The sequence below is a fragment of the Hyaena hyaena genome, unplaced genomic scaffold, assembly GCF_003009895.1.
Source record: "Hyaena hyaena isolate Hyena2069 unplaced genomic scaffold, ASM300989v1 scaffold_42, whole genome shotgun sequence".
NCBI classification, from domain to species: Eukaryota; Metazoa; Chordata; class Mammalia; order Carnivora; family Hyaenidae; genus Hyaena; species Hyaena hyaena.
In genome coordinates, this window is record NW_024080674.1 from 1,907,361 (window position 1) to 1,920,261 (window position 12,901).

Genomic DNA, 12,901 nt, shown 5'->3' on the forward strand with positions numbered 1-12,901 from the left:
CTTTCCTGTTTCCAGGTAGAAATCCAGATTCCCCATTCTGTCTCTGTGGACACCAGCACAGGAGCGCTAAGATTCTTCATTCCTTCTGGATGAGCGTGGGATTTCTAGCTCCCCGCTGGGCTCTGATGACGCCGCAGGTGGAGGGATGGGTTGGCACCGGTGGGCAGTGGTGGTCGTCCTGTCTCTCCCTGGTGTGTCCCCTAATACCAACCAGGTGGGAGTATGGGGCACCTCATGACAGCCTCATGAAAGGGAAGGAGCAGCTTCCCATTAGCCTTTGCTGGTGGGAGTGAGGTTGGAGCCATATTTCTTTCTCTGGCCATTTAAGTGTCTTCCCTCTTATTAGGCTGCCCCTTTTATTTTTAATTTTTTTTTTTTTAATTTCTAGGAGAGAGAGAGAGACAGAGAGAGAGTGTGGGAGCAGGGAAGGATCAGAGAGAGAGGGAGTGACAGACTCTGAAACAGGCTCCAGGCTCTGAGCTGGCAGTCAGCACAGAGCCCGACGCGGGGCTCGAACCCATGAACTGCGAGATCATGACCTAAGTGAAAGTCGGACGCTTAACCGACTAAGCCACCCAGGCGCCCCATGGCTGCCCCTTTTTTGATACTTGGGCTAGAGAGAACAGCACTCTTCTGTGCACCTGTTGGCGTTGCTGGGTTTCTGGCTTCTTTGCCTCCCAGTGTGGGTTGCAGGATGTGAAAAGAAAACCCAGGAAACTTGCCACCACCTCATCCTTCAGTCCAGAGGCTCCTCGCTGCTCTGCCTTCTTCTCTTTGCTTTCTTCTCTTCAACTCTTAGTGTCTTCTTAATTTAGTTACATACACAATATCCAGGGTCTTTACTTGGAATAGGGAAAGTTACATATACTCTATCCTTCTGGAAAGGAAAGCCTTCACTTTACATTTACAAACGGAAACTTTTTTAAAAAAATCCTTGACTTATAATACATTTCAGTGTTATTCTTAAAGACTGTGTGCGGGTTTTATGTAAATGGACACTTATTCAAATATTATTTTACTTTTCATCCATCTACAAGCAGTTTCAATCAAAATCTAACTGGTGAGTCACGGGAACCCCATAGTCAATTTAATACATAATATAACTTCTATTTCAAAAACAAATTCCCACTCACCCTCACTTTCTTACACACGTGCATAAGATATACATATTTACATTTTCATGTATTACTTTTCCAATACCTAGCACCCCCCTCTTAGAGACAAATAATTTACTTTGAACTAACTTTCCAGAACATAAAAAAAGAAAGGTCAAAACCCTATAGTTAGAGAGACTTGTCTGGAGTTTCCTTCCACTCTGTTTAGCCACGGTTGACAAAACAAAATCCCCATGGGATATATTTCTGTAATTCTACTGTAAAAACATGCTTTTTCTTTTTCTTTTTCTTTTCCTTTTTAAAAGAAAGTTCACAAATGTAAGAAATCACTGAAGCCCTTTCAAAAAGCAGGAAGGCATTTTCTTTTTTATTTTTTTTACTTTTTTATTTTTTTTACAGATAGTTTATTGTCAAGTTGGTTTCCATATAACACCCAGTGGTCATCCCCACAAGTGCCCATCTCCATGCCCATCTCCCCACTCCGCCCCCCACACCCATGAGTCCTCAGTTTGTTCTCAGCATTCAAGAGTCTCTCATGGTTTGCCTCTCTCCCTTTCCCCCACCATTTCTCCCCTTCTTCTCCCCCTTGGTCCTCCGTTAAGTTCCTCCCAATCCTGCTATACGTGCAAACATATGATATTTGTCCTTTTCTGCCTGACTTATTTCGCTCAGCATACCACCCTCAAGGTCCATCCATGTTGCTACACATGGCCAGATTTCATTCTTTCTCATTGCCATGTAGTATTCCATAGTATAAATAAACCACATCTTCTTAATCCATTCATCAGTTGATGGACACTTAGGCTCTTTCCATGTTTTAGCTATTGTAGAAAGTGCTGCTAAGAACATTGGGGTACATGTGCTCCTATGCATCAGCATTTCTGGATCCCTTGGGTAAATTCCTAGCAGTGCTATTGCTGGGCCATAGGGGAGTTCTATTGTTAATTTTTTTGAAGAACCTCCACACGGTTTTCCAGAGGGGCTGTACCAGTTTACATTCCCACCAACAGTGTAGGAGGGTGCCCGTATCCACAGCTTCTCCAGCATCTAGAGTTCTCTGATTTGCTCATTTTAGCCACTCTGATTGGTGTGAGGATTTTCAAAACAGATCCATATTGATGCTCTCTCATTTAGGAAATAATTTTATGTGAGCACACAGGTATCTAGCATGTGTGATGTTTGGATTTGCCAGACTTTGGGGTAAATAGTGAGAAATAATGATGGTGAAGGAACCCTTAAACCAAAGGTGTTTTGATCGTCCTCACTCCCTGGCCAGGCCCTGGACCTGACCATTCCTTTGGCTGTTGAGAGGGCAGGGTCTACTGACTGTCAAAGAAAAATACAGAGCTCACAACATGAGAACTAGAAGTCATTAACGCCATGAAATTTATATAGCAGTTGCAGAATGTCATAGACAAAAAGTGAAGCCCGAGGGTTATGACAAGAAATTGGGGGCTGAAAATCCCCAATTAATCATAATCATAAAAATTACATTCTAAATCCTCAATTACTAGAAACCTATCTCTTAGTGTCATCAGATTAACCAGAAACAACAGATTTCCCGTATAACGCATGCACACATATATACATCATTCTTTTTTTTTAAATTTCTAAGACACATCCTAGATCAACCTAATTCCCAGCTCAGTCAACACCATACAAGGTCACATTCTCTGCTACAGACCGTATTTACCACGGTTCTAAGGAAGGGCCTGTTGTATCTTGAAGGATGTTTCTTAAGAGTTGAATCAAACTGACAATCCTCTTCTGAGGAACCTCCTCTAACTTTTCATCTCTACAGACCTACTGTGTGCAACAGATTTCCTTGCACATACACGTCTCATGGAATTTATTATTTGAGTTGCTTGAGGGCAGAGGGAGACTGTTATACTTAACGTGACATGCCCAAAACCTAACACAATGCCTGACCTATTGCTAGTGTATAATTCTGGAAGAAACAAATGAACCTTCTATCAGCTGGTATCATTTAGAAAATTCAAAACAAAAACAAAAACATAAAACCTTTAAGAGGCAATTAAAATCATATGACCAAAGTGAAGAATGACAGGCAAACCACGGTTGCCATGTTTTTCCAAATAGATACTGGAAAGGTAGAAACAATCCAAACCATTAACAGGTGAATAGACAAATTAAATGTAGGATACTTAGCGGTTTGAAAGGAATGAGTAAGATCAATATGTATCGACATGGGGGAGGGGGGTGACATGTGAAAGACAGTTGAAGAAACAAGCAAGTTGCAGAATGATTTGTATATTATGACACTTTTTACAAAAGAAGAAGGAACTTCAGGCAACTCTGTGTGTTTTGTGTAATAACCAATTCTATGTATTTTCTCAAGGAATATAACATAGATATAAATGATTTAAAAACAAAAAATGGTCCGAGGCCGTATTTCAAACTCGTTAACAGTGGTTTCTTTGGAGGGAGGGAGGATGGGGATGGGATCAAAGCAGACTGATAATACTCACATTGTTCATTCTATTTAGAAGGACGGTTCTTTAATTACATGTATTCCTCGCATATGTAAACACTTTCCCCTCCTATACACTCAAAGTTGGTACATTGCCGCACTTAAAACGTTTGCAAATTATGACCCCCGTGCCCCAGAATCTCTTGGTAGGGTTTGTGGAATTTTTTCCCCTTCTCCTTCTTCATTAAAAGCTGAGAAAAACATTTGTGAAGGATATTGCTGAGGCCAATCCTCCTCATTTTGGAACAAGCTTATTGTTTGTCAACCGCCAGCTTTGACATTCTCTCTCACTTCCCACGGTCTGGCAGCCGAGAAGGAACCTGGAGCCAATTCGAGTCTCCCCCTCTGAGGAAACAGCTTAGCAGTCTGCACCGCATTTGGAGAGAACTAGTAAAATGTTCAGTTTTTCCCTCTATTCCGAATGCCCAAGTGTGTTGGGTAAGATGAGGAAAATCTGCCTGATGGCAGAAATGTGCTATCAGTTCCATAAGAAGGATTCATTTTTGATAAGCTTTGGTATTTGATGGAAGGTATAACAGTAGAGCAGAAGAGCTTCCTGTCTTCATCCCTTATTTCCAAAAGTTTGCCATCAAAAACGGACAACACGGACACGAGTATTTCATGACAAACACTGATCGAGTGTTATATTTCTCAACAATTCTATGAACTGAGTCCTATTATTATCATACTCGCTTTACAGATCAGTAAACTGAGGGTAAGTGAATTGCAGAGGGTTACAAACTTACTATGTGACTGAGTTACAATTCAAACCCTGGCCTTTGGCCTTCTAGCTTGAGAGAAACTCGGCCCTTTTTTCACCACATTTTTATAGGGCCTTATGTTAAAGTCTCTCCAAGTTAGTGCTTGGCAAACAGAAGATTCTCAGTGAACACCGCCGCGATGAATTAATGACTATGTTACACCTGGAAGACACGTGATTCAAGGACACTGTGCAAAACCAAGGGCATAGCCTACCACTCTGTGTATATTGACAATAATTTGGTATTGCATTACCTGGAAAATAATCATGGGATTTGGAGTCATGAAGACATAGATACAATCCTAGACCACTTCACTTATAAACATGGACATATTTCTCAGTCTTTATAAGCCTCAATGTCCATATTTGTAGAAGAGGTGAAATACGGTGAGCAGGATCCTCAGATGACCCCCAAGATTCCCACCTGCTGGTGTTACATACCCTGTATCATTCTGTCTCCTGACTTATAGTTAATCAGATGGAGATTATCCTGGGTGAGCCTGACCTAATCAGAGGACCCTTCACAAGAGGATGAAGCTTCGGAGGGATGAGTGCCTGCTGGCCTAGAAGAAAGCAAACTGCCATGTTGTGAACTGTCTCTGGGAGCCATGTGGAAAGGAACTCCAGGTGACTTCTGGGAGGTGAGCAGTCTCTGGGTGGCCACTAGCAAGAAAAGAGGGTATCAGTCCTACAGCCACAAGAAAATCAACGAGACCAACAGCCAGTGGGCTTGGATGACCCGGGGACTTAGATGAGAATCACAGCCTCCACCAACACATGATTTCAGCCTGGTGAGACCCTGAGCAGAAGACCCAGCCAATCCAAACCCTGACTCCTGGCCCACGGAACTGTGAAATAATAAATGTGTGTTGTTTTAAACTACAGAGTTTGTGTTAATTTTTTATGTAGCAATAGAACACTCATAAAGGCAGCAATACATCATACAGTGACATAAACATTAAATAATATAAGAGAATTGCCCAACACATATGTGATCACAGTAAATCGGGGCCCCCTTCCCTCTTGGGTAATGTCAAGTTGCCTGTTTACTGCTCTGTAAAGTGAGCATGATGGCTGGAGTTCCAACAGCCATCTTGGCCCATGAGGACAAGAACCATATATGGGATGATGAGCAGAAGTTGAAGGGAGCCCGGAGTCACATTCCCTCACAGAACAGCCATATTGACCTGGACTTACCTACAGAAAGCACCACCTCTCCCAGTGCACTTACCCTTTTTGGAGTTTCTCCGTTACTCCCAGTCCAACCCAATCCTGTTAACAGGTTCTAATCACTCAGGTACATGACTCAATTTATTGACTCAATCAGACTCTCCTCAGAAAAAAATAGACAGTGCTGACTTTATTAGGCAGGAGCAGGATGCCCTGGACTTTCTAGAGCAGAAGAATCCAAGTGATACTAAAGGGGGGGGGGGGTTACATTTATTCTACTTATTAGCCAAGAGAAAAGGATTTCATCTTTTTTTTTTTTTTTTTTGAGGAGAGAGAGAGAGACAGCGTGAGCAGGGGAGGGTCAGAGAGAGAGAGAGTCACAGACTGAAACAGGCTCCAGGCTCTGAGCTGGCAGTCAGCCCAGAGCCCGACGCGGGGCTCGAACCCACGAACCGCGAGATCATGACCTAAGCGAAAGTCGGACGCTTAACCGACTAAGCCACCCAGGCGCCCCAAGGATTTCATCTTTAATTAGAGGAAGTGGGAGTAAAAAATAGGAGAGAGAGAAAGGGAGAGGAGAATGGTACACAACACTCCTCTGTACAGCTGCATTCCTCAGAGCCCCCAACCCACTTAAGAACCATCCTTCATTAGTATCATCATTATCTCCTCGGGGGGGGGGGGGGGGGGAGGCATCAGTAAAGGAGGAGCAGACTCTCTCACGGAGCTCATTTCGATGCTTACATCGTAGGCCTCTCCTTTGCTGGAGAGAATTCCTATTTTACCATTAAAACCGCTGATTGTAACCCCACTAATATATGACTATTGCTCACACACACAGAAAAGGAGCTAATGCAATCAAACTCAACACTAATATTAAATTACTGTAACTCATTTACCTTGCCCGCGCATCATGATCTCCCCCTCCCCTTGGCAAGAGCTTGTACACGCACACAAAATCTATAAACTCTTTCTAGGAATACAAAAGCATCCTCTATGATGTTGATAAGAAACAGGACAGTCACTCTCTCCTGACATATTTGTTCTTTAAAAACAAATCAATGGCACCGGGATTTGGCACCTGAATGCAGAACAAGGACTTGATGAGGCAAAGATTGTCTTCATTAAGGACATTAATATTCATAGGGAGTAGAAAATCTGACACAAGAGAGGACTCACTAACCTTTTCTCATATTAGATTTTTACTTCTTAACACAATTACAGTCCGGCAATGACTTAATTAATGCTGCTTTTCGTCAGCCGTCTTTAAAGAGCTGTCAATTTGGTCCTGCAGAGGCTGTCAGCGAAACAGAAAGACAGTCATCTCGGTGAAAAAGACACAGGAAGAAATTCAAACACTTAATAGTATTCAAAGTGCTAAGCAAAGTCACATATCAACCAGGATTAAGGAGAATTTTTGTCTTTTCCTTCCATCTTGTTTAAGCGAGTCTTGGCAACGGTGCATTGGATCTTGACTGTTGGGTTTGGAAAGTGCAGAGAAAGACGGAGCCTTCCTGACTTACAAACATGGTACATGCAAGACCAATATTCGAGGATGAGCTGGGCGATCTGCCCTTTACAGTCACAGAACAGAGCACTGGACTTGCCAGAGGATTTGAGAAAGCACAGTATCCAAACACCTCAGTCCCACATGTCTGTGGCCCAGATGTCGCAATCAGAAGCTCTACAGACCAAAATCTCTCCTGTGTTTTTTTCTTGCATTGCACAGTGTTAGAAAAGATTGAAATAAATTATTTACCAAAACATAACATTTCAAGATGCTGGCTTCTCTTCAAAATGTAGGATGGTTAGCAACCATGTCTACTTCTCCCCATGGCTGTGAAGATGGTGGTCCTCTCCCATTTTACCACCACTTTCCCTCCCCCACCCCGGGCTTACACCTGTCCACTTCCTTACTTTGCTTACCACCCAACCCCTCAGGGCACAAGCAACGGACTCTCCCAATTTGCCCAGCTTGGCTTCGGCCGTTCTCCAAATACAACCTCCATCTTCCCAGATGTCACCACCTCGGCTCAACCCCAAGATCGTCCATTTGAACAAATGATGCTTTTCTGAGGATGTTTTCCTCTGGTTATTTCTTGACTGATACTGTGCTCTTGTGACATGGCTGGAATACCCCTCCCAGCTGTTAGCTTGTGACTCAATCACAGCACTACTGACACCTAGAGAATTCTCTACTGTGGGGTCTGTGCTGTACATTGGAGGATGTTTAGTAGGCGCCTGGGCTCCACCCATGAAATGCTAGTAGTAACCTCCCCCATCTCAACGCAAAATGGATGGCTTCAGATATTGTCCAGGGTCCCCCAGGGGACAAAGTCACCCTCAGCTCAGAGACACTGGCCCACCTGCTCCCTTCTGTATCTTCAAGTTCAAGGCACCATCCTCAGTGAAACCTGCCCAGATTACTCTAACGCACTCTCCCCTCATTCTCTGCTAGAGCTACCTCTGCATGTCACAAACAGCGTGCTGTACATTTCTTTTGTTGTTCCTCAGTGTCTAGATTAAAAGCAGCATGAGAATAAAGACTACTATAGGGGCACCAGGATGGCTCAGTCAGTTGAAAGTCCAACTTCGGCTCAGGTCATGATCTCACAGATCATGAGTTTGAGCCCCACATTGGGCTCGCTGCTGTCAGCAAGGATCCTCTGTCCCACCCAAACCCCCGTCCCGCTTGCACTCTCGCTCTCTTTCTCTCTCTCTCTCAAAAATAAACTTTTTTTTAAAAAGACTACCATAAATGATATTTGAATAACTGGTCCAACATTTCACAATCCACTGTCAGGTTAGTTATGTCTCATAAGCAATGAGTTGTTAGCCCTGCCTCCTGGACAGTTTTGGGAGAAAAGACACAACATCACTATTCCTTCCTGGGGAAGCTCTCAGTGAGCAAGTCACACATGCACATGCATGACAAGCAAGCGTCCTTGCTTAGGGCTGTGCCGTTCTGCTCTTGGAACAATTAAGTCCCATTTGCAACATTCTGGACCTTGACTTCCAATTTGGAAAAGGTGAATAATCATATCGAGGAATGACAGTGTCATGATGCCTTTATTTTTTTCCCCACCCAAGAGGCGACTGGCATGGAACTCTATGAAGACGCAGAAGGAACTTGCAGATCTTCTCTACGCTGGGAAGAGTTATTGGCTGCTACCACTTTGCCATGCAGGGACAGCCCAGCGCACAGTCCCTCCCCTGGGGGGAAAGATGCAGTGCGACTTTGTGGGGCTGCCCCTCCCAGGACCCTTTGCCATCAGCACTGGTTTCTCAAGAATATGTGGTAAATTTACACGAGTGACAAGTTGTCTGATGCAAAGAAACTTCCTGATCCCTTTCCTTTGGTGACTCATTGTTTTTAGACCCTCTCTGACTTTCTGAGATATTCTGTTTATTAAAATTTATGAATTTTTTATTTGAGTATAGTTGAAGCACATGTTACATTAGTTTCAGGTGTACACTCAGTGATTCAACTTCTCTATACTTACGCTATGCACCAGGGAAGTGTAGCCTCCATCTGTCACCAGACAATGCTAGTGCAATAACATTGACTATGTTACCCAGGCCGTGCCTTTTATTCTCATGACTTATTTATGTCATAGCTGGAAGCCTGTATCTCCCTCTCCCCGACCCCCACTTCCCTCTGGCACCCCTCAGTTTACTCTACGCATTTCCAGATCTGATTCTGCTTTCTGATTGTTTATTCATTTGATTTGTTTTTTACATTCCATGTATGAGTGAAATCATAAGGCATTTGTCTTTCTCAGTATGACTTGTTTCTTTTATTTTTTCTTTTTTTAATGTTTATTTCTTTTTGAGAGAGAGACAGAGAAAGACAGAGACAGAGAAAGTGCTAGCAGGGAAGGGGCAGAGAGAGAGAGGGACACACAGAATCTGAAGCAGGCTCCAGACTCTGAGCTGTCAACACAGAGCCCAACACAGGGCTCAGAACCACCAGCCATGAGATCACAACCTGAGCCTAAGTCAGACACTTAACTGACTGAGCCACCCAGATTACCCAATATGACTTGTTTCATTTACCCTAAGACACTCTAGGTCCACCCAGGTTGTGGCAATGGCAAGATCTTGTCCTTTTTATGGTTGCATAATATTCCACTATACATATCAATGACGTCTTCCTTATTTATTTGTCTATCACTGGGCACATAGGTTACTTCCATATCTTGACTATTATAAATAATGCTTCAATAAACATAGGGGTGTCTATATCTTCTCAAGTTAGTTTTCTTTGAGTATGTACCCTCACTGAGACATTCTTGTTTATGATCTCTTGATTGGCCCCAAAGTGGGGACTCACTGAGAGAGAGTCATCCTGGCTGGTGACCCAGAGTCAACATCAGTCTCTAAAAGTCTGTTGGAGAAACTCGCCCAAGGCACACCATGGGATTAAGGCTGGAGAGACCTCGGATCCTGTCATTCTGATGTGGAGTGATATTTTACATGAATCATTAAGCACACAGTTGAAACCCAAAAGGGATAAACCAAGGGATTCTAAAGTTAGGATATCACTCTGATCAAAGAGATCTTTCTCAAGCACCTAAAAGGTGTCCTTGCAATGGGCAAAACCACGTCGGCTGCATGGGACCAGTGCTCAACAGTAACACCATGTGCATGCACCAGAAATAGCAGCAGCTCAGACCTGAAGCAGGTTTCCCGACTTTCCAACCCACCATTTCCCTCTCCAACAGGCTTTCGAATGAATACAGCTCCCAGGACTCAGGGATAAGCCATATGGGCATGAGAGGCAGAGCATGAGGTCAGGGAAGACTGCACGAGGGATACAGTAAAATTCCTACTTACAAGTGCATATGAGGCCTCAAGTAATTAACCAGAACTAATACAACAAGTGTGGCTGTTTTTATTCCTCACCTTGTAGAATCTCATGATACCAGCTGTGCCTGGCAGAGTCTGCCAATTAATCTGGCTCTGATGTCAAAGACAAAGGAATCTGTATATGATCACTGATAGGGATAACTTGGACTTTAAAGTTCAAAATCAGCCTTGTTCACTGCCCCGTGGCTGGTTCCTTCTCTGCGGATGAGCCCACTGATTGATAGGGCGTATTCACCTTCAGGAGGGCCAGTCCTAAGTTACAGAAGCAAAGAACTGACCACACCTCTCTTCTCTACCATCAGACCCTAGCGATGCATGGCTGTACATACAGGTTTTGACACAACCCAGATCTGAGTGGAAGTCGTAGCTCTGCTACTTACTAGCTACGTGGTCTTGAACAAGTACTCAACCACCCACGCTTCAGTTTCCTCACCTGTACAACTGCGATGGTGACCTCATGCCAGTTACCCTTCCCTGAGAACGTCTCCTAGGCCAAGCAATGTGCCCCGCAAGCATCATTCCATATAACCTCATACTATCTTTGAGGTGCAAGCATTATTCTCGTGGTCAAAAAGTGAGGGTGTTAACAAATTGTTCAGGGTGATGCAGGTAGTGGGTTGTGACATCAGGATGTGAATTCAAGCTTCCTTAGATCTTGGGTTCCCACTACTGCCCTGCACGGATTCTTTTTTTTTTTTTTTTTTTAATATTTTTAATGTTTTATTTCTTTCTAGGAGAGAGAGAGAGAGACAGTGTGAGCAGGGGAGGGTCAGAGAGAGAGGAAGACACAGAATTGGAAACAGGCTCCAGGCTCTGAGCTGGCTGTCAGCACAGAGCCCGATGCAGGGCTCAAACCCACGAACTGTGAGATCATGACCTAAGCGAAAGTCGGACGCTTAATCGACTAAGCCACCCAGGCGCCCTTGCCCTGCACGGATTCTATCATGGGGTTTGTGGATCATCAAACAAGATCAGGTATGGAAATCCTTAGCCAAATCTGTAGCACTTAGTAAGGGATTGCTAGATGCTACCTCTTACTCTTTATACACATATCCTACGCCTACGCATCAACTCCTTCTTACCCCTTTCTCTTAACTTACAGTGAAACCTTCTTTGCTTACCATTTTACCCTGGTCTAACTCTGTGTGCTTCTGTCTTAGGTCACAGTCTTCCTTCTAAGAACTTCTTTTATCTTCCGTTTGAGAAATGAGCTTGAGCTCATGCTCTCCTACCCATTCACATACACACAGCAGGTGTATTTTTTCATGCAGTGCTAACATAAATGTTGGGGTCCCTGTCTAAAGTGGATATCTGGGACCCATAATAGCATCTGCGCCCCTAATAAGACCCTCCCTTCCACCTCTCATGGAAGTGAGGCTTTCTGCACAACCGCATATACTGAACTGATTTTGTAAATAGATTGAAAGCTTGTAGTTAACTACCACTGGAAGTTGGTTTGGCAAAGTCATTTCAGGGGCTCAAGTCTTATTTTACCACTTTTAAAGTCTGTAGATAAAATTATTTGCCTTTAACTGTCTTTGAGAGAAAGATATCATGGTTTTCCCACTGCGGGACCACCTAATCTTTAGTGGCCCCATAGTCCAACATGTCTGAGCTGGTGTGAGGTCACTGCACTTCTCCTTCTGCCACACTTGAACTCAGGGAAATCTCATGCAGAGGTGGCCCAGCAGATCCGCAGAAGGTGACCTGACCCATATTTATCATTGAATGAACTCACTTATCTCTGAGGACTTTGTGTCATTTGGGAGTCACACCTGTCACGGGGAAGACTGAGAACACCTTTCAAAGAAAACCTAATTTACTTAAAGAAAAGTGTGTGTGCCCCTTCAACAATCGTTTTGTGTACTATTCCATGGACAGGATGATGGAACAGACAATTTCAGGCCAAGGCACTTTCCTAAGACACCTGTCTGCAGATAACTGATCATGACATACAAGTGTCTCGGATGCCTCGGAAGAGGGATGACGATGCACGCGCTGTGATAGGCTGGCGCAGAGACAGATGTTTGCACACCTGTGTTAGGCAAATTCTCCCCTCCTCAAGGAATAAAGAAAAGGTCGTCAGATCCAAAAAAAAAAAAAGAGAGTCATCTTCCTTCTGAACTCTCCTTACCTTCCCCAACATGGAATGTGAATCTTATGTCAGGTAAATGGGAAAGATCATTCTCATTCTATAGAATGGGTTCAAGAAAATGTGGGGAGAGAAATCAATATAAATAGTCACAGGCAATCTACTTGGTTTAGAGAAATCAATATAAATACCATAGGCAATATGCTAGTTTTTGAATGCAGATAGAATAGAACAATCTTAAAATGTGGACCTTACTACCAGTTCCATAACCATTAACGATTATTTGGATTGACATATATCTATATAAAGTCAACCGAAGAAACATTTTCCATATTGAACGGTTACAACATTCTAAATTATTTACGCATCCTATCTTACGTAGCCCTGACAATAATCCAATGTGG